The sequence below is a fragment of the Chiloscyllium plagiosum genome, unplaced genomic scaffold (genome assembly GCF_037043375.1).
Source record: "Chiloscyllium plagiosum isolate Xiang-an unplaced genomic scaffold, Cpla_swu_hap1 HiC_scaffold_20, whole genome shotgun sequence".
Taxonomy (NCBI): domain Eukaryota; kingdom Metazoa; phylum Chordata; class Chondrichthyes; order Orectolobiformes; family Hemiscylliidae; genus Chiloscyllium; species Chiloscyllium plagiosum.
The window spans coordinates 71,043,218-71,059,305 of NW_028270158.1; positions in this window are offsets into that span (position 1 = coordinate 71,043,218).

Genomic DNA, 16,088 nt, shown 5'->3' on the forward strand with positions numbered 1-16,088 from the left:
ACAGTGCAACAGGTCGTTGGCAGGTGCTTTCAGCATTCCACAGAGTTTCAACACCATGACAGGTGGATACATAGTTTCACTGTGTGTCAGGACGGTTTCAGGGGTGTACATCGTATCACACTGTAGCATGACCCAGGCAGGTGTAAACAGGGTTTCACAGTGTGTCAGATCCTGCTAGGTGTGCACAGGATTTCACCGTGTAACAGTATGTTGCCCTGTGTGTGTGCAGAGTGTTAGAGTTTACCTAACATGTGCTGGTTTACCAGTGTATTGGGACTCTGCAAGGTATAAATATGGTTTCACAGCGTATCAGGACGCTTCCAGGTGTACACATCTTTGACAGTGTATCGGAACGTTATCAGGTGTGCATAGAGTTTCACAGTTTGAGAGAACCCTGCCAGGTGTGTGCAGGGTTACACCGAGCATCAGGATCCTTCAAGGAATTTACAGGGTTTCACAGTGTACCGGGATGCTGTCAGGTTCACAAAGGGTTTCACAGTGTGTCAGGACACTGCCAGGTGTCTACAGGGTTTCAAAGAGTATCAGGATACTGCCAAGTGTGCACAGGGTTCCACAGCGCAAAATAATTCTGCCAGGTGTGTACACGTTTTCACAGTGTTGAAGAACTCTGTCAGGTGTGTGCAGGGGTTCACAGTGCAGCAGGACCGTGCCAGGTGTGTACAGGGTATCACAGTGTATTGGGACCCTGCGAGATGTTTACAGGGTTTCACAGTTGAACAGGATCCTGCCAGATGTGAACAGGTTTTCACAGTGTATCAGGACGTTGCCAGGTGTGCACAGGTTTTCACATTGTTGCCAGGATCCTGACAGGTGTGTCCAGGGTTACACAGTGTATCAGAATCTTGCTAGGTGTGTATAGGTTTTCACAGTAAATTGGTAGGCCGTTATGTATAAAGAGGGATTAACAGTATATCAGCATCCTGCACAGGGTGCACAGCTTTTCCCAGTATATCAGGATCCTGCATTGAGTGTACAGGGTTTCACAGACACCAGGACACTGTCAGGCGTGTACAGGGTGGCACAGTGTATCAGGTAACTTCCAGGTTTACACAGGGCTTCACAGTAAATCAGCACCCTACCAGGTGTTTACAGAGATTTGCAATTTATCCGGAACCTGCCAGGGATGTACAGAGTTTCACAGTATGCTGGAATGCTGCCAGGTGTGTACAGTATTTCACAGTATGTCAGCGTCCTGCAAGGACAGGGCAGGGACTTTCTCAGTGTATCAGGACACTGCCAGGCAAGTATAGGGTTTCAGAGTTTATCAGGGTTCTGCTAACTGGTTACACGGTTTCACATCGCGACCCTGCCAGGTGTGTGCACGGTTTCACAGTTTAACAGGATGCTGACAGGTGTATACAGTGGTTTACAGTGTACTGGGTACCTGCCAGTTGTTTACAGGGAAACACTGTTGAGCAGGATCATACCAGTGTGCACAGGGACTCACAGTAAATCGTGATCCTGCCAGGTGAAAACAGGTTTTTACAGCATATCGGAAACCTGCCAGCTGTGTATAGGGATTCAATATAACACAACCGTGCCAGGTGTGAACAGGGATTCACAGTGTATGAGGATCCTGCCAGCTGTGTACCAGGTTTCACAATGTATCAGGACTCTGCCAGGTTTGTGCACGGGTTCACGGAGTATCAGGTCACTACCATGTGTGTACAGGGTGTCATACTGTAACAAAACCCTGCCTGGTGTTTACTGGGTTTCACGATGTATCAGTATTCTGTCAGGAATGTACAATATTCCACAGTGCATCTGGACCCTGCCCGGACTGTGTAGGGTTTCACAGCGTATCAGGATCCTGCCAGGAGTAAATACGATTTCACAGTGTATGGGGACTCTGCCCCGTGTGTACAGGGTTTCACAGTGTGACAGTGCCCTGCCGGGTGTGTACAGGAATTCACGCTGTATCGTGACACTGCCAGGTGTGCATAGAGTTTCAGAGTGTAACAGGATCCTGCCAGGTATGTATGTTTCACAGTGTTTCAGGACACTGCTTCACATATACGGTGTTTAACACGTTATCACGACACTGTCAGGAGTATGTATCGGTGTTCACAGTGTATTGGTACACTGCCAGGTGTATACACAGTGTTTCACAGTGTAACGCGAGCCTCCCTGGTGTGTTCAGGTATTCAGAGTGGAACGCGACCCTGACAGCTGTGTGCAGGGTTTCACAGTGTATCACGACCTTGCCAGGTGTGTACAGGGTTGCACAGTATATTGGGACCCTGTCAGGTCCGTGCAGTGGTTCACAGTGTACCAAAACGCTTCCAGGTATGTACAGTGTTTCACGGTGTATCAGGACGCTGCCAGCTGTGTACAGGATTTCACAGTGTACCGGAACCCGGCCAGGTATATCCAGGGCTTACTGGTGTATCAGGATTCTGCCACGTCTGTACAGAGTTTTACAGTGCATGGTGTCCCTGCCAAGTGTGTACACGGTTTTACAGTGTATCAGGATCCTTCCAGGCGTGTAAAGGGTTTCACAATGCGTCAGCACCTTGTCTGATATGTATGGTGTTTAACAGTGTATCGGAGCTTTGCTGGATGTGTACAGGCATTCAAAGTGCATCGGAACCCTACCAAGTGCATGCATAGTTTCACAGCGTATCATGACCCTGCCATGTATGTAAAGGGTTTCACAGTGTCACGCGACCCTACCAGGTATGTATAGGGTTTCGCAGAGTAACAGGATGTTGCCAGGTGTTTACGGGGTTTAACAGTGGGTCAGGATCCTATCTGACACGTCCTGGGTATAGCAGTGTATCAGGACCTCGCCAGGTGTCCACAGAGTTTTCCCGTGTAACACGACCCTTGCAGGTGTATACAGATTTTCACAGTGTATCGAGACTCTGCCGGGTGTGCCCAGGGTTTCACAGTAGTTCGGAATCCTGCCAGGTTTGTACAACATTTCAAGTGTAACAGGATCCTGCCAGGTTTGCACAGGGTTTCACACTGTATCATGATCCTGTCAGATGTTTATCAGGTTTCACAGTGTGTCGGGACCATACCTGACGCGTACAGGGTTTCACAGTTTAACAGGATTCTGCCAGGTTCGTCCAGAATTTCACTGTGTCTGTGTACCCGATGCAGTTTCCATGCATACGGGAAAAAACCCCTCTGTGGACTCTATAAGTTGAATCTACATAAAACAGGTGAAATTAAAACCAATTGGAATTATGTTTCCCAGCGCTGAACTTCAGATTCACAAGTTTGAAACCAAAGAAAAAGTACTTAAAGTCAAACACACTGATGTGCAGAAATATAGAACATAGAACAGTACAGCACAGAACAGGCCCTTCAGCCCACGATGTTGTGCCAACCATTGATCCTCATGTAAGGTAAACCTAATGTACGAACCCTCAGATTTCTGTGATCATATGCATGTCCAGCAGTCTCTTAAATTTCCCCAATGACCTCGCTTCCACAACTGCTGCTGGCAACGTATTCCATACTCCCACAACTCTCTGCGTAAAGAACCTGCCTCAGACATCCCCTTTATACATACTGCCAAACAGCCTAAAATTATGAGCCCTCGTGTTAACAATTTTTGCCGTGGGAAAAAGTCTCTGGCTATCAACTCTATCTATGCCTCTCATTATATTGTACACCTCAGTTAGGTTCCCCCCTCTTCCTTTTTTCCAATGAAAAAAGTCAGAGCTCAGACAACCTCTCTTCGTAAGATAAGCCCTCCATTCCAGGCAGCATCCTGGTGAACCTCCTCTGAACCCTGTCCAAAGCATCCACATCTTACCTATAATAGGGCGACCAGAACTGACATAATATTCCAAGTGCGGTCTAACCAAAGTTTTATAGTGCTGCAACAAGATCTCACGGCTCTTAAACTCAATCCCCCTGTTACTGAAAGCCAAAACACCATATGCTTTCTAAAGAACCCTGTCCACTCGGATGGTAATTTTAATGGATCTATGTACCTGCACACCAAGATCCCGCTGTTCCTGCACAAGAATCCTGTCTTTAATCCTGTACTCAAATTTCAAGTTCGACCTTCCAAAATGCATGTCTTTGCATTTATCCAGGTTGAACTCCATCTGCCACCTCTCAGCCTGTCTCTGTCAATGTCACGCTGCAGCCTAAAGCAGTCCTCTATACTGTCAACGAATCCTCCAACCTTTGTGTCGTCTGCCAACTTGCTAACCCATCCTTCAATCTCCTCATCTAAGTCATTAATAAAAAATACAAAGACTAGAGGCCCAAGAACAGAGCCCTGCGGAACACCATTCACCACTGACTTCCAGGCAGAATACTTTCCTTCCACTACCACTCTCTGTCTTCTGTCAACCAGCCAACTCTGTGACCAGACAACTAAGTTTACCTGTGTCCCATTGCCCATGACCTTCTGAACGAGCTTACCATGTTGAACCTTATCAAATGCCTTGCTGACGTCCACATACACCACATCCACCGCTCGACGCTCATCAACTTGTCTAGCAACATCCTCAAAGAACTCAGTAAGATTCGTGAGGCATGACCTGCCCCTCACAAAGCCGTTCTGTCTGCATATACTCAAGCCATGCTCTTCCAGATGGACATAAATCCTATCCCTCAGAATCCTTTCTAACACCTTGCAGACGACAGACGTGAGATTGACTGGTCTGTAATTGCCGGGGATTTCCCTATTTCCTTTCTTGAAGAGAGAAATTACATTTGCCTCCCTCCGATGGAGAGCGAGGATGCAAATTGAAAAATGAAATAAAATAATTTAAAATATCCATGTTGCTAATTACTATTCAGTTGACTGGGTATTTCGAATAAAATAATGAAGTAGATCAGGATCTGTTCAGATTATTTAGATTACATTAGTTTAGATCTGTGTGACACTGGCAAACTATGAAGTGCTCCAATCTGAAAAGAAATGGTGTGAGACTCTACTGTACCAGGTTCCTGCATTTCTTTAAGTGTTTTATCCAACTCTGGGAGCCCATAGCGCATTTTCACAAAGGATACCCACATCATCCTTTGGGTCTGAAGGGTCTTTCTCCTGTACCAGATTTAGCAGCAGTTTGGAACTGTCTGCCCGGTTTAACTTCTCCACGAGCTCAGTGATTTCCTGGAAAGAATAATCATAAATAGATTGAGTAGTGCCGTGAAAGATAAATTTCGTTAACGAGAAGGAAAGGATCTCCTCAGGAATGGGATTTTGAGCCTGTAAAGCAGTCACTGCACCAAATCATGAGCCATGGTGAATATGGGTGAGTATACTGGAGATCTCCTCTGGAAAGAGGCGATCCTAAATGCGCCACTTTGCCCTTAAACATTGCTTTTCCATTTACTGCACCCGAGTTGCTTTCACGACAATTACTGGGCCATGTATTGATCCAGTGTGATCAAGAGTAAAGCAGTGAGTAACAGAAGTGGCACATCCAGCCACTCCAATCTAATCTGTTCACCAGTGAAAATTATGGTTCAAGACAATGACATTTTTCTTGAAAACATTTCATTTGTTAGCCTCATACCTTCCGTGAAGGAACACGGTCGTTGTTTCAGAGGACAATTATTTCAGCTCCAGCCAATCACTGTAACAATGTCTCAGCATTGTATCCTGGGACCAACTGTGTTCAATCACATGCAGCAAGCACTGGACAACAGCCCTGTATGACAGTCTGGATTGGGTTGACAACTGAGAAGTAATGTTCGTGGCACAGAATTGTCAACTGATCAGTTTCTGTAATAAGAGCCTGATTAACTGCTTTATTTCCCTATTCAATGGCGTGAACATCTCTGTCTCAGCAATTATCACATCAAACCTTTTTCAAACTCACTCACCACTGATCAGGTGACGGTACAGAGCTATGAGAACGAACATAAACTCAGAGGGAACACGGATTTAAAGTGATCCTGGAGAGTTATGGAAATAGTCTGAATAGAGATCATGAATGGACTCAAACTGCAGGAAGGATGTTGAAATGATAGACATGTGAGCACCAGGAGCACTGCAGATAAACAGCAAAAGAATGCAGTCAGGTGAAATAGGATACATGCAATAGAACTTTGGACGACTGAATTTTTATGTGTTCAAAGTAAAGTCTGTCACAGTTGTATTTTAATTATTATTGTTTAGTGTGCAAAAGGCCTGGATGGGTGTTTATCAGCTCACGGACTGAGATAAGAGACCATGGGATAATGTTATTCAGTGAGAAGCTAGCAATATTTGTGATGTAGATGACAAAGAATTAAAAGCTCAGTCCAAGGACAAAGAAGACAGAAATATTAAGGTTAGACTGTTGGTGGAGTGGAGAATTAATTAAGGTGATGAAGGGATAAAAGTTATTCTAAGCTGATGACATTACAGAGACCAAAATTAACAAGTCAGAGAATCACACAGTGTCTCGTGTGAAAGTAAGCCGAAAGTTATTCTAAGCTGATGACATTAGAGACCAAAATTAACAAGTAATCGAATCCACACCAAACCACTGAAGAGCATTCAACCCAGATCCACACACCCGCACCCCCCACTCAATAGGTTGTGTTTCCAGTAAATTGCCAGAGATTTGGCAGAAAAGATATCACTATCTGCAGGTAATATGCTGTGAAAACCTTTACACCCAGTTGGTGGTGGTGATCTGGAAGTCGCTGCCCAGTATGGTGGAGAAGAGCCTCAATTTGTTTAAAAGGATCTTGGATCAGCATTGAAGGTTCAATAATCGTAACTGCTGCATTGGGGTTTGAAGTGACTGTGAGTGTCATATCCCAGAGTAGACACAATCCAGTCAATGGTCTCATTCTGTCGTGTAACCATTGTATGATGACATGGTACCCTCTACCCATCCTTCCCAATGTCACATACTGACTGAACTCACTGAGCAGGGGTAGGGCTCCATGCTCCCACAGGTCACACACAGTTTTAGTTCGCTATGGGAATAGGAGGAGGGTTTCACACTATCTGGTCTAATTGAGGGGATTCATACACTGTGTGATCTCACGAGATGGAGGGCTTACACACTGTCTGATCTCAATGGGTAGGCGGGGGGAATAATACACTGTCTCATCTCACTGGGGGGTCTCGCAATGAGGAACCACATTGCGGGAGGTCACACACTATCTGGTCTCGCTCGGGAGGTTACAAATTGTCTAATCCCACTGGGTGAATTCAATCACTGTCTGATCTCACTAGACGGGAGATGTCACTCACTGTCTAAGATAATTGAGAGAAGGCATTGGAGAAAAAACAAACCACTCTGCCTTCCCGCCTCTTGCCCATAGAAACCATGTCTGTTCTGAGCCAAACATCGCCTACTCATCATGTCACTGTCAGATCAACTTGACTGCACACAGCTCAGGAACAAACACTGAAACGAAACTTTACCTAAGCAGTTTACCAAACGAAGGAATACACTACTTAGATGATCTGCGAACTGGTTTTCCTACCTCACAATAGTTTCGCCGCACCTGAAGCCCCAAGGGCATTCCCTGTCTCCCCGGGTGCTCAATCTCCACAAAGCCTATGCAGACAAGGTGGTACCAAGTTACCTGACAAGAATCAATTTTACCGTCGGGATCCATTGAAGCCAGGATGCTACCATGAGCACCTGCTCCTGCAAAATAGCAAACCTCTTTTATAATAGTTAACTGATGGATACTGCTGGACAAACAATTGTTTTCTATTAACTGTATTCGAAAATGCATTGCCTTGTAATGAACATTTCACTGCTGTAACCTTATACTATCTGTTTGTATCTGAAGTTCAGGGAGGAAAATGCTTGTCTTAACTGTGCAAAGTGTCCGTTTTGTACCAATCTGGTCAATTTCTCCTCCTCATGATAGTATGTGAAATAAACCAGTGTTCGTCAATTTCACAAGATCTCTGTATTGCCTCTATTTGTAATTGGACAATTCTCCAACAGGTTGGTTTAGCCTGCAGGTTCTTAACTTATACAGTGTCCCCGACCTGATTTTTTTTAATGGCACGGGTAAGCTCTACACCTCACTCAGTGGTCCAGGCCTCAGGGAAAGTTTGGACGACTGCTTGAAGGTAGATACAGAAGGGAGACCTAATTCTAATTATCCGAAATTGTCCAATATTTCGGCCACAAGTGCATTCCTCACCGGTATCAGTTGTGTCGTCCTGACAGAGGACAGACGGTCAGGTGAGATGGCAGATCAGATGATTCGTAAAACTTGCCTCCCTACGTTTCGCTAAATTCGGCTATTTTGCGTGATCCTGACCAGAGGTAGCTTGCTGCTGTAAAAAGAAAACCCGTGCCCAGCAAGACAAAAGATTGGAAAGACTGCGGCTTTATTTTCCTGATTGTAAGGTCCTGAGATCGTCCTGACGAGGGCGCTCTTGCATGTTCTGTTCATTTGTCTAGTGTCCTAAACTGTCTGTCGGTCCTATCTGTGTGTTTTTGTTGTACCTGTTCGTCTTGTTTGTTTCTGTGTTTTTCAGTGCTGCAGCCTGCTTTGCTTTCCCAAGTCAACCACTTGAAGGGAAATGGTTGCGCAGAACTCCAGACTGTGTGAGAATGGAGCACCCACGGGAACACCTCTGGCTCGTCCCCTTGGTGATAGAAGTTCACGAACACTGATTTTCTCGTGGAGAATACCGAGATGCCATTAGCAAGTACGTATGCTTCAAGGCCAAGGTAGGAGGTCCTCTCATTACACCTGACTCACTGGCGGACATAGTATTAAAAGAGACAGGGGATCGCAGATATGTGAACCACTTTAGTGGGAACCTATACACACTGTTCATACGGGAGTTCCTTTAAAATAGACACATTTATTATTGCACCTCGAGTATTGCGGGTGGGCATGGGGCCCCTCCTGGGGAAATGCCTACATGTTGCAGCGCCTGAAGAAGGGAAATTGCGAAGGGACACCAGCCCCCTTAAATAAAAGAACGCCATCAGGTCCTAGATTTTGCTGTTTCCCTAGACTCCCTGCCCCTTGCCCCTCCGGCATACATACCTTAGTGCCCAAACATTCCCCTCCAGAACTCAGTATCAGACCCACTCATAAACAACTGCATTGGTTACCTCTGAATACCAGAAAGAGCCTTAAACGGACATGGCGACTACAGAGCAGACTGATCTAAGAGTGCCACCCAATCCCACTCAGACTAACAGGCTGATGCGGACAGGAACTGCTCCCTGAAAGTAGAAAACCTCGGTCACCAGCACCCTTGCATTATGACCGGTACCAATCCCCTCACGTTGAGGTTCGAGCCATGTTATAGGATGCCCCAGACCTGCTAAAGCACCTGATCACATATCACATTTGGCTATTTCAGATTTGTTCTATTTACAATTACCTACCACAGGACGTCCAAACCCCCTCGTTCACTTTAAGGCTGTGTGGGACTCCACAGCGGACATACCCTTGCTAGAGAAGGAGAAATTGGCCGTTCAGACCTAAGTCAATTGCATCCAGCTTCAACATGGTCAAATGAGCAAGACACACAATTTGACTGGTCAGACAACAGAGTGGGAGACACACTCACCACTTTAAACAAATTAAACAGAAATGAATTTTCTGAGTTGCAGAAACAGAAGGAAGTGTACCCCCGCCACACACAATCTCATAACCAAAGCGGCAGGTACATGCAGGTGCAGCAGAGCCCTTACAAGACTAAGTATCAGTGCAGGTTCTGCGATAAGAGGGACCACTGGGCAGCCATCAGTCATCAACAGCCGAACGCGTTCACCCTCCTAGCCACAATATAAATGGGTCCCTCCACAGTGGCAGCTGCAGCAGGCCACCTCCACTATGGCTGATCCATTCCCTTGGGACCCGAAATCTAGGGTTGCCGCAGGAGGAAGGTGCTGCAGGCTGCCTCTATATTCCTTTCCCACGCTCCGGCTGAGAATCCAATGATAGACGGGAGGTGGGGGTCGTCCTATTTAAGTCTTGGTGGACTCCCGGGCCACATATTCATCTGCACCTCCCTCTGCGGAACTATCCCCTCATTCACAAACTATTCACAACGTGTGTGTCTCTGTAGTACCCATAGTACAGCCAGTATCAAACCAATTTATGTTTAGCATTGGTACTGCCACTGCTCTTGGCACAGCGATAATCTCTGCCTCCTGCCCAGTAGTCCTCCTGAGCTGGCAAACTCTGTAAATTAAACGGTAGCATTCATTGCTCTCCCCAGCTTCTCAGGTTCAAGATCCCTGACACACATTACACTATGCTGAAGACAGCCATTTTCTGCAGCCCGGGGTCCTCACACTCCAACAAGTCGCATCTACATCTGGTCGTGTTCATACACATCTTTGCGTGCTCTCCTTGACCCCCTCTTCTCCCTATTGCCCACTGCCTTTCCATCCCTCACAGTATCCTTCCTGCGCTGTGATATTGGCAGGATGATTCCTCTGTCAGTTTCACTGCGTTGCCTCAGGCCCACAGGCTTATTACCCGACACTGCATTTGCGGTCCCCCATGTTTCTCACCACCCAATGATTTTGACTTGACTGTGTATTATGGGATCAGAAGGGGGAGCAGCAGTGTGCAGAACAGTCTGCATTGTTCTGCCACGGCCCGACCTCGACTCCACATACTTCCCTCATCGTCAAGAGCCTATCGCTCCCCAAGGACTTGGGAGCTATGACAGCGCGACTGCAAAAACGACCACTGCAATTTGCGCCCCTTGACCCTGCAACTGCCGTCGAGGTTAAGATTGCAAAAACAGGGAAGAATGAGTTCTGTGTGCGCTGCACTCTCATACCAGTACAGGCCACCTACACCAAAAAAAGTCCGGCCACTGCCCTCTCTTACGTAGACCCCCTCCAGCCTCGCTCTGGGCTCAGCATTCAAATCATGCAGTCCTCGCGCTATCTGCCACACCACATACTGCCACTCAAACAGGGAGCTGCACTGCCGTCAAAACGACAGTTCCCCCTGCCCCAGCGGGAACAGAGGGAATCAAACCGGTTATTGACTCCCTCTTGTAACAGGGCATCATACTGCCTACGACCAGCTCCTGCAATACCCCTCTCCAGACCATTCAGAACACTGGAACGCCAGGGAAATGGTGCTTCATTCAGGACCTACGGGCAATCAATGTCAATGTTGTTCCCTGCTCCCCAGCAGCCCCTGACACTAACACAATTTTCATCAGCATCTCTGCCTCAGCAACTTGCTTTTCTGTAACCGAACTCCGTTCAGCCCTTTTCTCCATCAAGTTGTCCCCTGAGAGCCAGTACCTTTACTTAGGGTGGCCGCCAGTATACATGAGCACGGCTACTCCAGGGGTATATGGACAGCCCCACTGTATATGCTTCTGCAGTACATCGGACACTCAGAACCCGCCACCATTCCAAAATATCTAGCTTCAGTGTACTGACGACTTGTTAGTGGCCTCCACCTCTGCTGATGCTTGCATACAAGACACTGTTGCCTTATTCCACTGCTTGGCACAGGGTGGAAACAAAGTCTCCATAGACAAAATACGGGAGAAAATACACTACCTGGGATGTGAACTCTCGCGTGGCCTCAGAGCACTGTCAAAGAAGCGGGTACCAGCTAATACTAAACCCGCCTGCCACACGGGCTCAGCTGCTAGCTTTTCTGGGCATGATTAATTATTGCAGGCACTGGATTCCTGACCAACGTGCTATTTACGTCCGACGGGAGGCATCCTTACCAAAGCAGCTTGCAAAGGTGAGCTGGACACTTGAAATGGAATAGGCGTTCACAGAACTCAAACATTTTGAAATGTCCACTTCTGGTCTGGGGATTCCGGACTATCCACAGCCGTTTCAACTCTATGTGACTGATAAAGAGGGATATGCATCCCATATTTTCACACAGGTCCCTGGGGATCTCCGGCGCCCTATACCCTTCTACACTGTACAATTGCAGCTGTTTTAAGGGGAATGCAGGCCTTTTAAAGTGATGTGGTAACGGCAGAGAAATCCACCCCCATTGCCCTGGATTATCTATGCACAGTTCAGGTTCCCCATTCGATTTCCTTGCTGCTTAACTCGGCAGCAACTCAACGTTTTACAATCGGAGAACAGGCTAAGAGGTCTCTTCCAGGCCAACCTCTCCCTTCAGCGTTGCCTCACCTTAAACCCCGCCACTCTTCTTCCTGTCACCCGGGAAGCCTCTGCGGAACACCATGATTGCTTAGATTTAGTGCAGCAGATTGTCAACCCGTGCCCTGACTTCTTTGAGACATCAATAGGCAACCCTGAAGTGATCATGTTCACAGATGGGTCTTCATTCAGACACTCAGACCGACCGACACTGACGGAGTACACCATTTGCACCCACTTTGAGCTCCTCAAGGCTGTCATCTGCAGAAGCTGCAGAACTATTCGCCCTCATCAGAGCCTTTATTATCAGTGAAGATAATTCAGGTAACATTTAAATAGACTCCAGATATGCTTTCGGAGTCGTTTACAAATTCGGCACTATATGGAAGTAAAAGGCATTCATTATCTCGGCAGAGAAGCCATTTTAACATGCTCAACCAATCGTCAATTTAATAAAAGACATCCTCCTACCCTCCACTGGTGCTATCAATGGTAGCTGGAACGAGACAGGTCCTCTGAAGTGACCACTCTCAACCTACCACCGCAAAAGGGAAATTAGGGGGTAATTGTCGGCCGCTGGAATTCAGCAGGGTGCCAATTAAACAAATGTAAGGGATGGTTCTACCTAACCCCCACCCAACCAACACCACCACCATACAATCCATCCCACAAACCCGCGGCCTTACTCCTCACAGACACTACCGGACAGGGTGCACTCATGGGATTCCACAATAGCCGTCCAACCAGGTGGAATGCTGGCAGGAGCCTATGTGCTAACTCCTTGCTCCTCACTCCCTCAGCAAGCTGATGCAGGGTACGAGGCAGTAACCTGAATATTCAAGTTCACAACAGGACCACCCAAAATACCGATTTCACCACCGCCTGAACACGACACAGACCGACTGTCTACAGACCTACAATGGCATATACGTTATTTGTGTCCACAAAGCCCACCCCGCCTACGGTTAACCTGGATTGTGAGCTGCTATGTTGGGTACGTTGTCCCTTTTGTCTTCCATTCCGAGTCTTCTCGTCTTACAAAACCACTATCTCGAAGGAAGTGAACCCTCACAACCCATGCAACAATCCGATTCGAATTAGAAACCTGGCAGTTTCCAACCACCTTTGAAGAGATGGCCAATGCCACTGCCAAAGAGCTCTTACAGCTGAATGTGGAGATTGTTTGTTTGTTCACTTGCCCCTGACTCAGAATATTTAGACGTAGACTCGGACTCCGATTACTACCCCACTGATTATGAACCTCCTCCCCCCCTCCCTCCAGGTTCAGAATATGTTCCTCCATTTGGTGCAACCCGTAACTTAACGCTTCCCTGGCAAAAATAGAAAAGGCTAATTTCTGGGAGATAAACAAACTACTATGCCTGCCCACCTTTTGCTCACAGATCCATATCTGTTCTTAGCCAAACACAGCCTACCTATAATGACACTGACAGATCAACTTGACTACGCTCCTAGTTCAGCTCAGGAACTAACAGTGAAACGAGAAACCTAAGCAGTTTCCCAACTGAAATAATACACTACCTAGATGAACTGCTGACTGGTTTTCCTACTTCACAGTAACGGCATTTCCTCTCTGTCCCAGTACTCGATTCTCACAAAACCCATGCAGTCTAGGTGGCACCAAGATACCTGACAAGAATGAACACTACCTCAGGGACATATTGAAGCTAGGATGCTAACCATTTGCACCGGTTCCTACAGATTATCTAAACCTCCTGTTACAATTGTTAACTGATGGATATTGCTGGACAAGTTTTTCGTTAAATTTAATCGAAACTACATTACATTGTAATTAACATTTCTCTGCTGTAACCCTTTAAGAACTGTCTGTATCTAAAGTTCACGGAGGAGCATGCTTGACTTAACTGTGCAAAAGTGTCAATTGGGTTGATTTCTTCTCTCCATGATATCCTGAGTAATTAACCAGTGCGCGTCAATTTCGCAAGATCAGTGTGTGGCATCTATTTTTAATTGGACAATTCTCTGACAAAGGGACTACACACTGACTGATCTCAATGAGTAGTTGAGAGCTCACACGCTGCCTGATCACACCGCGGGGACCACGCTGACCTTAATGGGGTGCTTACCATTGTTTGGTCTCTGAGTTGGGGACCACACACTGTCTGATGTCATTGGGGGGGGGGGGGGTGTTCGCACACTGGTCTCACTGGGGTGGGTCACACACTTTCTTACCTCACTGTGTGGGGTCACACACTGTCTGATCTCACTGTAGCGTGGGGATTCACACACTGTCGATCTCACTATCGGGTGAGTGGTCACACACTGCCTTACCTCACTGATGGAGCACACACTGATCTCACTGGCAGGGAGATCACACACTGTCTGAACTCACTGAAGGAAGCCACTTCGTCTGATCACGCTGGGGGAGTCAGACACTGCCTAATCTCTCTGGGATGGTCCCACATTGTCTGATTTAACTGAGGTTTGTGGGGTCACACGGTCTGATCTCAATGGGAGGGGTCATGCACTGTCTGAATACACTGGGGGGTCACACACTGTCTGATCTCACTCGGGGTCACACACTGATCAAACGGGGGAGTAACACACTGTCTGATCTCATTGGGTGGTTCATTCACTGTCTGATCTCACTGGGGGGTCACACAGTGTCTGATCTCACTGCGGGGCACCTTTTGACTGATCACACTGGGGGATCACCCACTGTCTGATCTCACAGGGGGTCGCACACTGTTTGATCTCACAGGGGGTCGCACACTGCTCTCACTGTGGTGAGTCACAGACTGTGTTACCTCACTGCGTATGGTCATACGCTGTTTGTTGTCACTGAGGGTTGGGGGGTCAAACACTTTCTGATCTCACTGAGGGTTGGGGTGTCACACACTATCTGTTCTCACTGGGGGCTGAGGAGTTACACATTGCCTTACCTCACTGGGGGCACACATTGTGTTATCTCACTGAGATGGGGAGGTCACACACTGCCTGAACTCACTGAAAGGTCACACTTTGTCTGATCACACATGGGGGTTACACACTGTCTGATCACACTGGGGGTACGTCATACAATGTCTGATCTCACTGGGGGTTGTGGGGTCACACACTGCCTGATTTCACTTGGGTTATTGAATCAAACACTGTGTGATCACACTGGGAGGAATCACGCACTGTCTGATCTCACTGGGGTTGTTCACACACCGTCTAATCTCACTGGGGGTCACACACATTCTGATCTCACTGGAGGGTCAGACAGTGTCTGATCTCAATCGGGTTCACATTTTGTCTGATCACACTGGGAGGTCAAACACTGTCTGATCACACTGGGGGAGTCACACATGGTCTGCTCTTACAGGGAGTCACACTGTCTTACTTCACTGGGTGGGGTCATACATTTCTAATCTCACTGACGGATGAGGGCCACACACTGCCTCATCTCACTGAAGGGGTCTCAATCAGGCTGATCTCACTGGGGCGAGGTCACACATTGTCTAATTTCACCAAGGGGTCAATTTTTTTCTGATCACACTGGGAGGGGTACACACCGTCTGATCACACTTGAGGAGTCACACAGTGCCTTATCTCACATGTGGTCGCACACTGATCTCATGGGGATAGTTCGCACACTGTCTTACCTCACTGGGTTGGGTCAAACACTCTCCGATCACTCTGGTAGTGGGAGTTACACACACTGTCTGATCTCACTGATGCGTGGGGGTCACACATGTCTGATCTCATTGAGGGGTGAGGGGTCACACACTGCCTGATCTCACTGGGGTGGTCACACACTGTCTGATCTCACTCAGGCGAAGTCACACACTGTCTAATCTCACCACGGGGTCATACTTTGTCTGATCACACTGTCTGATCTCACTGAAGGGTGGGGTGTCACACATTGTCTGATATCATTGGGGAGGGCCACACACTACCTGATCTCACTGGCGGATGGGAGTCACACACTGTTTGATTTCACTGGGGGATCAAATATTGTCTAATCATACTGTGGGGAAGAGGGTTATAAACTGTTGGATGTTTACAATTTGACTCCAAAGTCGCATTCGGACC